Here is a 17,965-nt window from a genome sequence, read left to right on the forward strand (position 1 = left end):
AATACACAAGTACTTATTGTAGTGTTTATCCTGTAATACGCTTGGATTTTTTTTTCTCTGTCTCTCTCCCTCCGTCCCTCCCTCCCTCTCTCCCCTTTTTATTTTTATACTTCAGGAAAAGAATTTGGCAACAAAAGTCTGCACTGGACTTTTTGATGGGTGCCAGCTGCTATGCAAATATTAAGTTACACTTTGTTTTTCACCGCCAATATTTTGCTGGTTGGTCACTGTCCTTTATTTTAGCATCAGAATGCCTGAAGAGGAAAACAAGGAATAACCACATCAAAATCAAAGAATTCAAATTTCAAACACATCTTCACCACAAGAACTGGTAACAGTGGGGTAGACATGCTTCAAAGGCAGCAGAATGTCCGTTGTTAGAGATTTTGAATAGATTGGTCTGTGGGCCCTTAGCAATATTATACCAATGGATCGCCTTCATTGGTAAGGGTGGACTGGATGACCCTTGATTTAATTTCAGATCAATGGTTTGGATGATGTTTGTGGTAACCAAAATATCAATGTCACCTGAGCACAGAACTGTATTGACATCAGCCAGCAGAAAACATTTCCACAGTCAGTGTTTTTATTTCTCAAAAGCAATTTGAAAATGACCTTGAATTGTTTTCACTGCCACCAAAACTTTATATGATGAGAACAAGGAGCAAAAATTATTTCTTGCCCCAAGTTGCTACAGAGCTTCACTCCCACTCAAAATTTTTCTGTCCTTCTTCACACAACAGTGGAAGAAACTTTTTCAAAAAAACATCATAGTGCTTGTCAACCATGAAATGTGAGGAAGAAAAGGGAGAAATGGAGAAAAAAAAACCGATTTATTCTGCTTTTGCTTATCTACTGTCTGAAGGGGAGATGTGAAGCTGCCAAGACAGCATTCCCTTTATAGGACCTGTTAAGGACAATAAACCCCAGGAAGATGTGTAACACAAGTAGGGATACAGACTGTCCCCAAATACCACTGGTGGGAGGAAAATCACACTTAAACAGGACCAAAAACTAAAATAGAAAGGAAGTTCGTTCTTTATATTTATGGTACTTGTCAAACATACAAATTAAGATACTAATATTTTAGAATGATTGTTTTTTATGAAAGTTTGTCTGTAGGTATTTGTGTGTGAGAAAGACAAACGGACAGACAGAATTTCCCACAATTGGAGCAACATACCTTAGGAGTTTTCCTTCCTCTGGTATGGGAACAGGTATCAGGGACCATGTGGTCAAAGAGCTGTTTATATTGGCAGCTCAGCATGAGAATGGCAAAAATTGCAATAACCTTCCATGAACTCTGCCCATTTGGTTGTTGAATCATCACAGTCCATTAATCCTATAATACTGGATTGAAATACTTGAGGACTTAGCCAGCCACTATATGAATAGGTGGTGTGTTTAATTGGTCAAACTTTGTGAAAGGATTTGGCATCAGGTTGCAAAGGGATTTGCTGTCATAGAATGGATATGCTTCAAAATTAAAATTATAAATGCTACAGTGATATTGACTATTATTTGTGCTTTGTTTCAATAGTAGAACTTGGACTCATCTAATTAAACTGATCAGCTGTGGATTCAAGAAAAACAAAGAAACTTTTCCTTAGGAAGTCCAATAGCTTCTGAAATATATGATGAAAGCTCCTAGTTTATTTATTAAATAATTTAATGGGGCTATTATGAGATAAGACATTTCCACTTCTCCAGGATCAACAGTCATATGCAAGAGGACTGTACTGATAGATTCAGGAGAATATCAAGGTTTGAATAAGGAGGAAACCATATTTAAGGGAAATAACCATTCAAATACGGTATAAGAATGCAAAATCTCAAAACTAAACATGAAAAGGTGGATAGGAGTAGGAGGGGTGTGGAATGACAGAAAAAGGAGGACAGAGAAAGAAATGTTTGGTTAGAAGATAGGGAAAATGTTTATTGAGTGAATCATTTCTTGGGTCACATTGAGAAACAATGCTTAAAGTTTCCCACTGAAAGAAGAGAATCTTGTCCATTTTATATAAACCAGCTGAATAATACAATTATTTATCAGTTAGAATAGCACACTATGGTATTCACCACCACTGCCTATGTAAGGGGTATGTATAGAATGTATACATTTATAAATGTTGTGAATTCCCTATAGTAAGTCAACTGTATCTTCTCCTCCAAAACTGGAAGACTTAAGCTTGCTCAAGTGTATCGTCTGCTTCAGATTAGAATAATATAAGAAAATGAATTATCAGGTTGCTGCTGCTAATTATCATCATACAATCAATAAGATGTTTAGATTGGATTTGACATTTTTGTCCACCTATCAAGTCCTTCCCAAGAATGTATGGTAGGGTGATACTATTGTTTGATGGTGTGAGAAGTATCATTGTTCTTAAGCCATGCTTATGCAAGATTTTTTTTTTTTTAAAAAAAGAACCTCATATTTATCTTGCCTAATCAAAGAACCTTGGCATAAATCTTTCTTCCACCTACTTTCCAAGATCCCAGGTATGTGCTTTCTAAACTTTCATTATAAAAGCTTCCTACTTTCTATGCTGCCAGATTCTATATTTGGCACATTGTGGGCTGAGAAGCAAAGAAGAAATACTTACAAAATGAGATCATATAATCCAAAATGACAAACTGTTTTATTAACAGTGTCAATATTTAATTTAAAGAAAGCTTCTGCTTCTGTCAGATCATTCTTTATTTTGCAGGCTGCCAAGTTCATACTCTGCTGCAGGTTCTAATAATTGGCAACTTTGGGAATGACGAATTTTATATAATGGCGAATAAGCAAGTCAGGCTCATTTCCATTAGTGGTGAAAAGTTACAACATGGCACTCTTACAGTTGATTTATTTACAAATATATTATAGATTGGACCTCCCTCCCTCTTTCACACACACGCACACACCCATGCACAGCCACCCGTCCTTGACTATACACTCATGGGACAAGGGAAAGATAAGTTGAAATAGGCAGGAAATGGTGGGGAGGGGAGGAAGCCCAGTGAGATAATTTTTTGTTGTTTCTAATCACCTGCAGTAAAAGTATTTCATCCCAAACAATCCATCGGTTCCATTAAATAGAGGAAAAGAGGAAACTCAGAATGAAGGAGCTTGCTTGCTTATTTATTTTTTATTTATTAAATTTGTACACTGCTCAACTTCCAACTTTCTGGTGATTTACAAGTAAAACATAGAACCCTGCTCCAAATAATACAGTAATAAAAACAAGGAACCAAAGATGGTGAAGAACAAAGACCTGGGCAACAATAAAACCACCCATTTCTATACCTGTAGCCAAGCTTAGCCAAGGCCTAAGCTAAGTACTAGGTCTTAAGGACCCTTTAATACTAGCAGGGAGGGGCCCCTCAGATCTTGAGGGGACCCTCATTCCAAATGGCAGGCATTGTGACAGACAAACTTCCAGGATCCCAATAGATGGTATTGTTTAATCAGAGGCTGAGCAGATATTTGGAGAGATAGATGGTTTCTCTCTAAACTGTATGCTATGTAGGACTTTACAACTAATGACCAGCACTTTCAATTGCACCTGGAAGCAAACTGGCAACTAGTGCAGGTCACAAAACAGAGATATTATATGAGCCTACCAAAGATGCCCATCGCTGCTTGTGCACTCTGGACCAGTTGACCTTTCTGGACAGTTTTCAAAGGCAGTCCCATGTAGAGCACAGACCATAAATGACTATCTGAAGGTTCTCCCAATCTAGGAAAGGGCACAAGATGGAGTACAAAGGAATTCCTGGCTACAACTGCCACTTCTGTGAGTCCAGGAAGATCCTCAGATGGTATGTCACTCTTGAATGGAGAAGTGCTTCCCCATTAAATGTTAAAGAAGGAACATCCCAGATATGGGTGGCAATGCAGTAAGATTGAGTTAGGGAAGATATCTCTCTACACAACCTCCAGACACTAGGACAGAACTTCAACAGCCTCACTTGGCTAACTATAGTTGAAATATATAATTTGTATTATCAGTATGCAAAACTCCATACTCTCTTATGATGCAAAACTCCACGCTGATGATGCAAAACTCCACACTGTCTTATGACCTCATCCATCAATTTAATGAAGATGTTGGAGAGCAGAGAGAGTAGAAGCTAGTTGCCCCTCACAAAGGAAGGTCATAGGGAACAATATCCTTCTTCCAACCAACTCTTAACAGAACCAAGATAAAATCTTGCTCCTATTTCCAGCCTGTGGGCCCAACTCAGAAGGATACTGTGGTCAGTGCTACTGAAAGACACTGAGAGATCGAGGAGCACAAGGATAGAAGCACACCTCAATCCTGGCTCTGCCACAGATCAACTACATGTGCAATATCAACTGACTGAAATCGATCTAGATTTTTGCCTTTTCAGTGTGCAATTCTTAATTCTAGTTCTCCAATAAAAGGAATTGAACAGTCTGATTTATGAATACTATTAGAGCTGATTATAAAACATGTCAAATTCAATTATTCCCTTTTAAATTTAAGAACACGTAATATCAAATACAAGTGAAGTATTGCTGAGACGTAGAGATGGAATTTACTTGTGCATGAATTACTCAAAATGATTATTCTTACCTAGAAGGCACAATTTTGAAATTGAAATATGAATATTCCATATTTTATGTCACCTTGAAATAGGAAGACATCATCTGACAGATCTTTTTCCAGATATATTGAAATCTCTAGAGAATCTAATAGGTGGATTTATGTCATATTAATTAGCTTTATCATACTTCCCATTGTCTCATGCTAGAGAGACATTTAATTTTACAAATTCAGATGCTTCCTGAATGAAATGGTCTCCAGTGCTAAATTAACTTCTCTTCCCAAGAGCTACCATGCTGCAGATCAAGCACTTGGATGCAGATAGCCTGAGATATTCTAATTTACTGAAGCAATTAAATGTTGGGAGTCCCAGGCAATAATGATGATGGATGTCTCCCTTTGGATGCCTAGTAAGGAAACCCAGTCCAGCTCATCTTTCTTAAGTTGTATCATCTTCCATTACTCTGCTGTTTCTAAGTTACAACAGATAGGTTTGCCATAAGAAAATATAATACTTAATGAGAAAGTCAAATTGTTTGGGGCTGGATAAGAAATTTCCATGTAAAAATCAAATACCACTTGGTAAGGAGTGGTGCCTGAGAATCTGTTATTATTGTAGACAAGCTATATTTTATTTGATAATATGCTACTTTGCTTTATAAAATATATAACATTTACCTGGCTTTGAGGTTGCTTTTAATAAAGAAAATTTTGTAAAGAAAAAAAATAATGAAATTCATAAAAATGGTCCAGTAACATCCCGGTTCAGTAGCTCATTTGGGAGTGGGGAAGGATTCGTTCTTCCACTGCCACTAAATATTAAATTGTTTCAATCATATCACTTTGTTCAGACTATTTTGGATGCAATGGGCATGACTATTATTTTAAATGCTGACGCAGATCTTGCCTGTTACATCCAAAAATTAGGTTAACAACTGTTAATGCCATTTTGGCTATGTAGTTACAGTGGGCTCTAGCATTTAGATCATTAGAGATGAGTATTCCAAGGTCCTTTACAGAGCTTGGATCAATCAACAAGGTCTTGACTTGTATTTTATTTTCTGCTTTTTTTTTTGCCAATATGTAAGACAGAGCATTTATTTGTCAAGATTTGAAGTTGCCATTTGTTTGACCATTCTGATACATAGTCAAGATCTTTTTGAAGGGTAGCAGTATTGTCTGTGGTATTGAACAGCTTTTCATCATCAGCAAAGAGAACGCAGTTGCTCTTAATGTGATCACAGAGGTCATTTATGTAGAGTATGAAAAGAGTTGGTCCTAGAACACTGCCTTGGGGGACACCACTGTTGACAGGTACAGAATTTGATAGGACACTCCCAATTTTGACCATTTGTTGTCTGTTTGACAGGAATGCTTCTATCCAGTTATGCAGTTGTCTGGAGATATCATAACATTTTAGTTTTAGGAGTAGTTTGTCGTGTACCACTGAATCAAAGGCTTTACAGAAGTCTATGTAGATTGTGTCTATTACTTTGCCCTGCTCGAGTTGTGTAGTCCGTATGTTTTTGCAGTGTAAGAGTTGCAGATTACAGGATAGTTTTTTTCTGAAACCAAATTGTTTATTGGAGAGTAGGTTGTTTGTCTCTAAGTGGAGGATAATGGATTGGTTAATAATTGATTCCATGACTTTACAGGTGATGCAGCATAAGGAGATTGGCCTGTAATTTTCAACTAGGATGAGGTCTCCCTTTTTGAAGATGGGGATGACCGTGGCTTGTGACCATAGGTTAGGCAAGGAGCTGGTCCTGAAAGATTTTTCAAAGAATATGCTTAGAGGTTCTGCTATGGCAGTGGATAGTTTTTTTAAGAAGTAGGCACATATTCCATCCGGTCCAATAGATAGAGATGGTTTTAGATTGCGTAGTGCTTTTACAACAATGTCTTCTGTAAAATTGATACGTATTAGATCATTGTAGTTGTCTGTGGTTCAACTAGGAAATACTGGGCATGATCCATTACTGTTTACAAATACTGAGCCAAAGAATGCGTTAAAGCGGTTGGCTTTAATGGTGTCATCGTTGCAGTCTTAACCATTAGGTCCTATCAGGGGTGGGATGGACCTTGAGTCTTTTAGTTTGTTGTTTACAAAATTGTAAAAGGCACGGGTGGAATTGGTGCATAGAAGGTTTTCCTCTTGTTTAATGTGATAATTGGTGCATTCAGTCTTTATCTGGTGGCATAAATTTTTGTATCGGCTTTTGAAGTTGGCAATGTGACCAGATTTGTTTTTCCGCCAGAGTGATCTCTTTTTGGATTGAAGTTTCCTTATTGTTATGGGTAATCTGGTTTTTTTTTTGTTTTTGTTTTGGGAGTTGTTATTGGTACATATAGTTTGATGACTCTTTTGACTTCAAGTAAAAATATGTTGTAATGGTCTTCAACAGTATTGCATCCAATGAATAGAGATTGCCAATCAAGGGATGAGAGATCGTTGTCTACAAGATCATGGTTGCCTTTTTTGAAGTTATAATTGGGGATTACATCATTGTGATGATTTTTGTGTGGGCGTATGTTGAGACAAAAGTCAATCATATTGTGGTCAGTGTGGGGAAAGGGTTCTTTAGTTTGTATTCCATAAATTAAATTCAAACTATTGCAGAAGATGAGATCGAGGCAGTTGTTAAGTCTATTATTGTTGGTTACTAGTTGTTCCAGTCCCAGATTTAGAACAACATTGTAGAAGGTTGCATGTATGGGTTCAGTTGTACAGTCGTTTAGGGTCCAGTCAATATGAGGTAGATTGAAGTCACCAAGAAAGATAAAAGCGTGTGGGCAGGACGTTGCCCATGTTAGTAGTGAATTTAGCTTGTTTACATGTTTGATGTCATAATCAGGTGCTCTGTAACATAGTAAGAATCGAAATGTGATATTTAAGGATAGTTCACAGATGATGGTCTCAGGAAGAGCAAGCTCCTGGGTAACTTGGATGTTTTTTAGGTGTAGGGACTTTTTTTTTTAGAAGATAGCAACACCACCTCTACAAATTTCATGATCTGATCGGTAAACATGATAGTCTCTTACTGTGGTCATGGAGTCAGGGAGAGATGCATTGAGCCATGTTTCACAGACAAATATGATGTCAAATTTAGCCATATTTAGTAAGAGGAGAAATTCAGGTATTTCATTCACAAGGCTTCTTTCATTGAGTGGCTTGCATTTAAGGCCAGCTGTAGTTGGAATTGAGGTAGTCAGTAAGCCACCCAGAGTTACCTTATGGTAAGATGGATGGCCAATAAATTTTATAAATAAATAAATATTTATTCCTAAAGTTCTGTATCAGTGGAAACATCTCTCTCTCCCCCCCTCCCCCCCTCTCACTCACACACACACACAGAACTTCCAAAGTACTGGCAGGCATAAAACATTGTCCCACACTGTGTATTGGCTCATGATGTTAATTCAAACATTTGGACAGAAATCTGTAAGAAGAAAACTAATTGTTCCTGTAGAGATCTTGTCACCCCAGACATGAAGAGCTTCCTCTTATTCACAAAATCTCCCTGCCCTTAAAATGTCAAGCTAACCCACACACTGTGTATATTAGCAAAATAATTACACTTTTTGGGGGGACGGGGGACGGGGGAGGGAAGCATAAGCAACTGCAACAGCCCAAAAGAAAAAGAATGGTTTCTCACTGCATCTATCCTCAGGGTAATTCAATCTCTAGTTCTGACTGATTCTTTAAATTGCATAGACATAGCATGGCATGGATGAGCTGTAGTTGTCTAGCAGTTGTTTTGTGGTGCATCTGCAGTGGTGTGATTTATCTTCCTCCTTAGTGAGATAATTTGCCCTGGATCTATGCATACTCACATCACAAGAAAATGATGCATATGTCAACCAGCAAGAAACATCTGCAAACTGCATATTGTCCCAATCCCTTGGGACTGGGTGGAATTAATCTAGATTTAAAATAGAGGAAAATGGTCTCCAGTTAGAAGACCAAAACCAGAAGAATTAAATAATATGACCCAGCTTTATAAGCAATGGTATTAAATCAGCACTGTATATTTTACTCAGGGATGTTAGGGAAAAAGGAAAGCAATATAATTGGTAAAATGATGCAATATCAGTTTTAACACTTTAGAACTTTATTCGGCTCCTGGGAAAGCAATGTAATAAATGACGGGAAAAACTTCTTGATGAAACTTTCTAATTTTTTCAACCAAATACAGTAACTACTTTCTTGGCATATGGAATAGTAAAGTATGTATAAATTAGATATTAAACCCAAAGTGAAGGGGAATAATGTTAATTCACAGCATCAGGTAATTACAAAAATGTCAGTGGAGATCCCATGAATTAATGCAAAAAACATTAATTTACAAAATACATTGCCTGTCAATTTTGTTACTAAAAATAGGAAGGAGGATCATAACTCAATGGCAGAGCATATAGTGTGCAAAGGATTCCAGGCTTAATCTGTCATAGCAGGTGGTCAGAAAAATTCTTGCTGAGGCCTCTGGAGATTTTTATTGTAAAAGATGTACGTTTACTTCTTGGGCAGGACAGCTGAATATGTTCTTACGATGCAAAAATAACTTGAATCTTCTAGTAGGAGAAAATAAAAGCAATTTCATCTGGGAAAAAAAATCCTAGATGTTCAGTGGTACTACAACTTTGCATTTTAATGTCATTGAATATTCTATTTATAGCTTATCCTTTCATCCATCTTTCTTTCTTTGTTACATTTCCTTATTTTATTCATACTTCATGCTTAAACACAATTCCCTCAATGGTTCCCCCCCTTTTTTTCTCCCCCTGCTCATCAAAGAGATCTGAAGTTTGTAGGGCATATTGAGAGGATTGTTTTTAGAAGTAGATGAATTTGCCAGTTTCTTTCAACCTCCTGTTTTTTTCTGAATCTGTTTTCCACTATTTCTTATTTTTAGGACTCAGCTCAGATTGTCAAAGCTGACTGTTTGAAAGGTCTATATATAATTTATACAATCTTAGTATACAGTATGTATTTCAAAATATGCAAGTTTGTTTGCAGTCTACCTGGCACAGATTTAATAAATAATTTATTATGCATTTATATATCCCACACATACTTCTAATTTTGGAACAACAATTGTTTTACAGAGTTATAGAACTGCAAATGTTGACCATCCATTTGTTGGTTTGAAAAAGCAAAATTAGACAAATTCAAAAGTTAACTAAATGAATGTCTACTGAAGATTTAATCGTTTTATGAAAGGGAGGGACTTTTTTTGCTATATAGTCATTATAGTTTTGGATTTTACTAATTTCAAAAATAAATATAATAAATATATTTTTAAAATTAGAAACAGATCAGCTGCCCCAGTGGCTTCTCTTCTTGTGTGTGCATGAAAGTTGGTTTCTTCTTTTCTTTGTTCTCTCTCTTCGCATTTTAGGAATGTGGCAAAATTCAAGGTCAAAGAAATCAAAGGCAACCTGATGTCTCTCTGTGTATGTGTGTATGGGGGCCTATTTCTCCATTGTGAAGAATTTCAGCCCTTGTTACAAAAATGCTTTTTTCTTATAAGGGAAGACAAGCACATGGTTTTTTCAGAATAAATTACATTTGTTGCCAAGGAAAGTTTCAGAGCTCCCTTTTGATGGGGAATAAAATCAAGGTTTTTCTCCTGGCATTTTGCAAGGGTTGTGCAAACTGTGACCATTTGGTATCAACATTGCTGCCTTTGTTTTTTGTGGCCACATTCAAACATCATGTTTTCTGGAAGAAATGAGGCCACTGGATTTCGTTTTTTTAATTTTTCTAAAACTGTTCTCCGAGTCTGCTGTGTGTGCACGCGCTCACTTCCGGCACTTTAATGGTATATGTCAAATTAGGTCAATGAATACTGAAGGTAATGTGGTGTGCTAGTGCCCTCTGTTTCACCTCCCCGCCCTCAGTTTATTTCCATCTCATCTTTCTGTGTTCAGAAAACTTAACAAGATGTTTCTGTCTTTTCTTCACATCTGCTGACAGTCCCCAGTGTCAGTCCTTTGCAATCTCTATCACATAAGAAGGTTGAATATGTTCCCAGTCAATGTCTGGGAGTCATGCTATAAAGCTATCAAGTCTCATCAATGAATGTTCTATATTTCAGTCTTTCTACACCTCTGTCCTGGGTTCTTGGACCACTCCTTGCATTAGGCTTGGCTCCTGTGTTTGAGTTTTGGATTGGCTTAAAACAACGGAGTTGGGCAGAGTAGTCTGACTCACAGTTTCTCTTTGCAGTTTACATTTCATCCAATGCTCTTATCCCAGGTCATACTAGTTTGGAGGTTCATGCAATATGCTGCAATGGTTTACTGACCCAGTTAAATATGTTGTGTGAAACCAGCCTAATCGTACAGGCATTTATATCATATTCAGATTGGTGCTAAGCATTGATCATAAGCAGATTGGATCTAGAGGAGTTTTCTAATCCTTCAGATATTCTGGATCCAACTTCTATGGTTCACAGCTGATAATTACCAGATTTTTAATATTATGAGTGGTGTAGATCAGTGCTTCTGGAGAATTCCAGATTAGAGATTGACCTAGAGGCTTAATTGATCAGAATCTGGAAATGCTTAAGAAAAGGACCCAGCCTCTACACTCATGGCTGTATTTTCCTAAGAATTTTCTTGCTCCCAATTTATTAGCCTCCCAGTGTATTGCAAAACTTCTTTGTCCATTCACTTGCTCATTCCCCTTTATATTAAAAAATCTAATAATAATGTTGGGAAAAGACAATGCCTGTTAGAAATAGTTCTGCTCACTTCATAAACAAAAGGAAAAGTGCACAACAGAAACAATAGTAATTTATGAACTGTGATACCTAATTGTCTTGTTTAGTATTAAATAGATAATAACAAAGGACTTCATATCAGTTTCAAAACAAATACAATGTAACTTTTAAAGTAATAAGCAACATCAGAACCTTGCATTGTATAAGATTTCAAGTAAGCTAGAATTATAATTAATGAATGTGTTAAATTTTGTAGAAGCAAAGATTAAACAACAAAAAATATTTTTAAGGCTACAGCCTAATTCAAATTGTAAATGCTGCATTTTGTTGCCTTAAATAGAAAACATAAGTAGTTATTATCCCTGAACAAGGAAGACATGAACAGAAAATTTTGGAACATAGTACTATAAATTTGAAAATCAGGTGCTGCTGTTGATGCTGCTATTAAAAAAATATCAACAAGGGGGGGATTCATGGAAGTTTATTACTAGTAATAATTGATAATGAAAAAGAATTGGTACCAGTAAGAAAACATAATTATAAATCTCTTTCATTCAAAATTAAATATTATTTAAGTCACAGTATATTTCATTATAGGTAGTCCTTGGTTAACAACCACCCTGCTTAGTGACTATTTGAACTTACAGTGGTGCTGAAAAAGTAGCTTTATGATTGGTCGTCAAGCTTATGACTATCTTAGTATCTCTGCACACATGGAATCATCATTCGGCTGCTTTATATAACTGGCATGCATTTACAATGGTTGTAACAACCCCCTCCCCTGATCACATGATCACCTTTTGCAAGCTTCACAGCCAGCTTCTCAACTGAGAAGACAGAAGTAAGTTGCAAGTTGTGGTCACATGAAGTTGCATTTAATGAACTCATGGGTGGCTTGCTTAGTGATTGTAGTGAGACTGATGTCAGAAGTCTGGCACAGTCATGTGCCACTTAGTGACAGAATTGTCAGTCCCAATTGCAGGACCCTTGGTGCTACCTGAGCTTGGGTTTTTTGCTTGCAGACATTTTGTTACTTGACTAGGTAACATCTGCACTAGAATTTCATTTGTTAACTGAGGCATACTGTATATTGGTTTTGGTAAAATGGCTGCATTTAAGATGACTGTAAAACTTAGTTTGTTTCCAATAGTCTTGAACATCTCTGGAGGGACCTGAAAATAGCTGTCCACCAACAGTTGCCATCCAACCTAACTGAGCTTGAGAGGATTTGGAGGAAGAATGGCAGAACATCCCCTAATTCAGGTGTGCAACACTTGTCATGTCATACCCAAAAAGTCTCAAGGCTGTAATTGCTGCTAAAGATGCTTCAACTAAGTACCTTTGAGTGAGGGGCCTGAAGACTTATGCCAATGTGATTTTCAGTTTTTTCCTTTTTAATAAATGTACAGACATTTCTAAAATTCTGTTTTCACTTTGTCACTATGGAGTACTGATTGTAGATTAATGAGGAAAAAAATGAATTCCAAAAAGTGTAGAATCAGGCTGCACGGAAGCAAAACAAAATTGACAAAAGTGAAGGGGGTTTGAATACTTTCTGAATGCACTGTATATTTCTCCTTAAGAGAAAGTGCAGAACATTCTATTTTGAACCCCAAACACTTGTTTTTGATTTTGAAACAAATGTTCTACATTCAGAATAGGTCATTTCAATAATTTTAATAATATTTTGCTCACCAAACAATGTTTTCAATTCAAGGCAATGTCTTTCCAAGCTTGAAACACTTTCAAAATAGTCAAATTAGTCCATTTCAAATGTGGAATAGCTGTCCTCAACTCAAAACAACTGTTTTGAACTTAAAACAGGCCATTTGAAATTCAAAAGCATTCCTATTTAAATGCTTCGCATGCTAACACTTACCAACAACAAGGAATTAATATCTCCTCTCCCAAAACATACTGAGAAAATAGAATGAGAGATGAAATAATTATGCAATTGTTACTGTTGAAGATGCTTTGCAAAACGGATGGGTCACAAAATTCCAATTTGGTTGAGTCAAATTCAATTATTCCTTCGTAAATTGGCAGTTTGAATCTCACCAGGCTCAAAGTTGACTCAGCCTTCCATCCTTCCGAGGTGGGTAAAATGAGGACCCAAATTGTTGGGGGCAATATTCTGATTCTGTAAACTTCTTAGAGAGGGCTGTGAAGCACTGTAAAGCAGTATATGTCTAAGTGCTATTGCTATTGCTATCTAGAGTTTATATCTTTCACATAGGAATGGGGGAGGAGCCAAGATGATGTAAGAAAAATAGCTCTTCACCTAAGATCCTCATGCTTTTCTGGATGATTAGGATAAAAATTAGAATTCAGGTCTATTTACTCTTTTTTTTTAATCCCATCCCTTTTATCTTTCTCTTGCAATTATATTGTTTGATGTTTTAGTTTTTAGAGTTTTATTGAGTTTTACTAAGTGTTAAGCCTGGATTCCCCAACGGGTGTTAAGGAAAACAAATTAAACAGAACGTGCAGCGAAGTCAGATAGGAAGACAGGTAAATGTGTGAGATAAGTTTTCTAGTTAACACGCAGTAAAAATACAGATACGCTTGTGCTATCAAAAATATAGTTTATTCCATTTAAGAATTATAGCATAGTCAAATAAACGGTCCATTAGTCATATATCAATTTCAGTCAAGTCTTGTCGGGGATACTCTATTTGCAAAGTCCGTGTTGAATAGCCAATGTCAGTTCACTTACAATAAATCAGTCCAATCTTTATCTTCTCTCCGTTGAGAAAACAAACACTCCTTTTTCTCTCCCCATTTCAGCAAGAATTCAGTCATCAATCCATCCAGTAATTAGGGATCTTCAAGCCAGAGAGAGCGATCTGCAATTGCCTTGCTTCTTATATAGTGTTTTTACAACCACACCCTTAATTACATTCTTGCTGTTAAAGTTACACACACTTTAACTAACAAACCATGATACCATATTTATTATTTTTACCCAAACCAGTTAGGGTAAACAATGTTATCCCTAACACTAAGTACCAGAAGTAAAGGATTAGGAACAGCAGTTTGATAAAGAAAGCTGCAAACAGCTGCATCAAAAAGCATCATAAAAACATACACGAAGAATCTTGTATATCTACTTCACCTTAAAACATGGGAATCTTGACAGTAACCTATAAAATCCATATTAAATGCACCATGTTTAAAGATTTAACCTTAAAACAATTCTAAACAGAAAACCATTTAAATTTGTTTCAACAGGTAATGTGATCTTATACCATATAAATTTTAGTCTTGGTTGTGTTGATATGAATGTAAGCAAATTTGTGCATAAATTAGTACTTTTTGGTGGCAGTGACCAATTGTGAGTCATTTTGTTCATAACTTTTTTAAGAATTCGGGAGGATCATCTAAGAATATTTATTATGAAACTTATCCATTATTTTCCAAGGCATTCAAATTGCACAACTAAGAAACTAGTTTAATTTCTATAGTTAGCTGTCTAACTGTAGAAACTATATAGAAATATAGATATTACAAAACACTGCAAAAATGCAAATAAAAAATCCATTAGCCCAGAGTATTTAAATATGTGGAGATTGTTCCAACAGAAAAATTAAGGAAAGAAAAACCTACACTAAAATTTTATTTTTTTCACAATTTATTACTCGATTAACCCCATTTTTTTCAAGTAGGTTACTTTCATCTGTATATATGTCATTCTGGATAAAACTATAGAATGAATACACGATTTATTTAAAAATAGTGTGCCCTTTCTTAAGATTGTGCATGTATTATATATCTATATTAATATTTATCCATAGGCACCAAGCTAGAAGGCACCAAGTTAGAAACTGTGAGTTCTAGTTCTGCCTTATATAGAAAGCCAGCTAGATGACCTTGGGCCAGTCACTTTCTCTCAGCCCTAGAAAGAAGGTAGTGGCAAATTATTTCTGAACTTTTTCAAGAAAATTTCAGAAACTTGTGTGAAAGAAAAAAAAATTAACAATAGAGATATTTCTATTATTTGTTTATTTTCCTGTTCCCTTTTTAACTCGATACTTTTAAAAAAAAATTCAATAAAAAAAAACAAAAAAGAATGAAAAGAGAAGCCTTTGAAAGCAAATGTTAAAGGTTACAAATTACTCAGGATGCAAGTTGTCTGTTTATCAGAAAACAAGAGATTGAAAGTGACACGAAGCAACCTCTTATTGATTGTCTCCCAGCAGTCATTACTGAAGTCTGCGATGTGCTGCTTCAACTATTCTAGGCTATGATAGTGCAAGCAAGGATTCCATGCATACAATCCTGAAGGGTAGACATGTGCCCTTTCTGCAACTATGTTACAGCTTGATGTGGGATTTTAGCGCTTTAACTCCGTATTATCTAAAATGGGTTCATAGTGTGTATGTCAGAAGAAAAGAAAATGTTCACTATGGACAAAATGTCCAGTCTCAGAATGGCTTTTCTATATTTTGTCATAACATTTTCTGTATTGTGGATCATCATTGCATAATTTTATACGTGACATGAATATTGTAGCTAATGCATAGTAACTTTCTGTTGCAAGGCAGTAGAACTTCCTTCTACCCCTCTATGGAGGGGTTCAGTGGCAACTGAACTTAAAATTGTGGAAGATTTAAAAAATTGAAACCAATAAAAATGCTCGAAGAATGACATTGATAAGGGAGAAAGAGTTAAAACTTAGAGGGAAATTGAAATAAGGAATAGATCATACTGCATGGAATACAGATGCAATGTGTTTTCTACTTGAAAAATGTGTATCCTTATGTCTTAAATTGACTTTAGACTTTCTCCATTATTAGGAACCCAGGAGCAGTTGGTAATTATAAACTGGACTGCACTCTCATCAACACAATTTTTAAAGGGTAATAGATATTATCTGTTGTGAACAAATCCTGCTGGATCTGAGAGCCTTTCTGTTGATTTTCTTGAGGAATAAGCTATTATCTATCCTGTCAGGATGAAATCACTAAAGTAAAAAAAATATTTTAATCATAAATGTATTTTATTACAACCAAACAGAATCTCTGACCATCTGGGTTTTTGAAATTACTTAATTTTAATTACATTCCAATTAGATCTTGTCTTTTGTTAATATTAAGCCTTGTCTTTTGCTAACATTAAACTTTTCATTAAGCATACAGATCCCTGAAAGACCAAAACATTGGTTCCAGAAGGTGAGTAAAAAGAATAATAATCTTCTTCCTCTTCCTCTCCCTTCTCCTTCTTCCTCTCCCTCTCTAATAGCTATTTCATTTAGTATCTCTTCATGAATGCTTGTGTTTATAATTATAGAATATAAACAAAGACAAAAAAATCAAGTCCAAATATTTCTCCAAGTGCATAATAATCTCTATTGGATGCTATTGGCATCTAGTATTTTAATTATTTGGATACCTCAGGCTTAAGAATGTGAATAAAATGCTTGTGATTGTTTGGCCTACTATATATTTTCTTGATCCCTACCCAAATTCTCCTTTTGGGGCAAGGTGTGTATGAGAATATTGTTCACATTTGATATATTGCTACAATGGCTCTCATTTTGCTACCAATTTGCTACCGAGTCATGTTCAAGTTTTGCTCATGATGTGTAATGCTCCTCACAATTTCAAGCTGGAATAACTGATAGATGACCGATGCAGGCTACCAACCTGTTATTACCACCAGGGAAGCCTTCTCAGTGTTGATTCCTTCAATTGGGAATGTTTTCCCTCCCAAAATTCACAGCGTATAATTGCATATCACTTTTAGGCACATGTTAAAGTCCTGTTTCTTCAATCATCCTTTCCCACTTTGAATACTATATATTTTGTTTTTATTTATGTTAATTTTGTTTTTTCCCTTTTTATAATATATTGTCTTTTCATATGGTTTTATATTGCTTCACTTGTATTATTTATATTTTGTACTGTGAGTGAATTTGAATTGCTTTCAGTCATGTAATAATCAGAAGACCTATAAAATATTAAAGAAGAGTGAATGAATACATAATTTAGTTGACAGAAGTCAGTGGACTAACGTCATCTTCAAAATATTCCATGAACTGAGCAAAATCTAAAATCAAAATCTACAAATAAAAAAGACAATAGTTTTAAGAAACTTTGCTTTAAAGTTTTTTGGAGTACTGAAAATAACACTGGTGCCAAATTATATGTTGAATATGTTTATTCAAAAAGTAAATTGTTTATGGAGTGCCAATAACTTTAGATATCCAGCTTTAGAAAATGAGATTGTTGGTGTATTGCACTTCTTTCTGATGACTGAATTAGACACTTGACATCTAACAACAATCTAGGAAGTTATGTCAACACTAAGAAGCTGAAAAGCAGCAGGGAGAAGAGAACATTAGAGGTGAACAGGTTTTAATTTCTTTCTGCTTTTCTCTTGCAAAGACTCTCAAAGTCTAATTTGAAGGAATAAGCAACAAGGAAAGAAGTAGCAATGAATATAGGAATACTGTTTCCCTACCTTTTTTTCAAATATTTGAGAAAGAGCTATCTCCTAGTTGCACCAAGTGAAGACAGCTTATAAATCAAAGGATTTTCTCCCCAAACCCCCCACATAGACTCTCAGTGTGTTATTTTTGTAGTGGTGTCATAATTTCCCAATGGCTTTCAAAGGAAACCTTATATGTTGCTTAGTCACAATTTTCAGATTGACCAGAAGATCTATATTAACTGTCATTGAGAA

This window comes from Notechis scutatus, chromosome 4 (genome assembly GCF_049901735.1).
Source record: "Notechis scutatus isolate UNSWTSFEM ecotype Mainland chromosome 4, rNotScu1.2, whole genome shotgun sequence".
NCBI lineage: Eukaryota > Metazoa > Chordata > Lepidosauria > Squamata > Elapidae > Notechis > Notechis scutatus.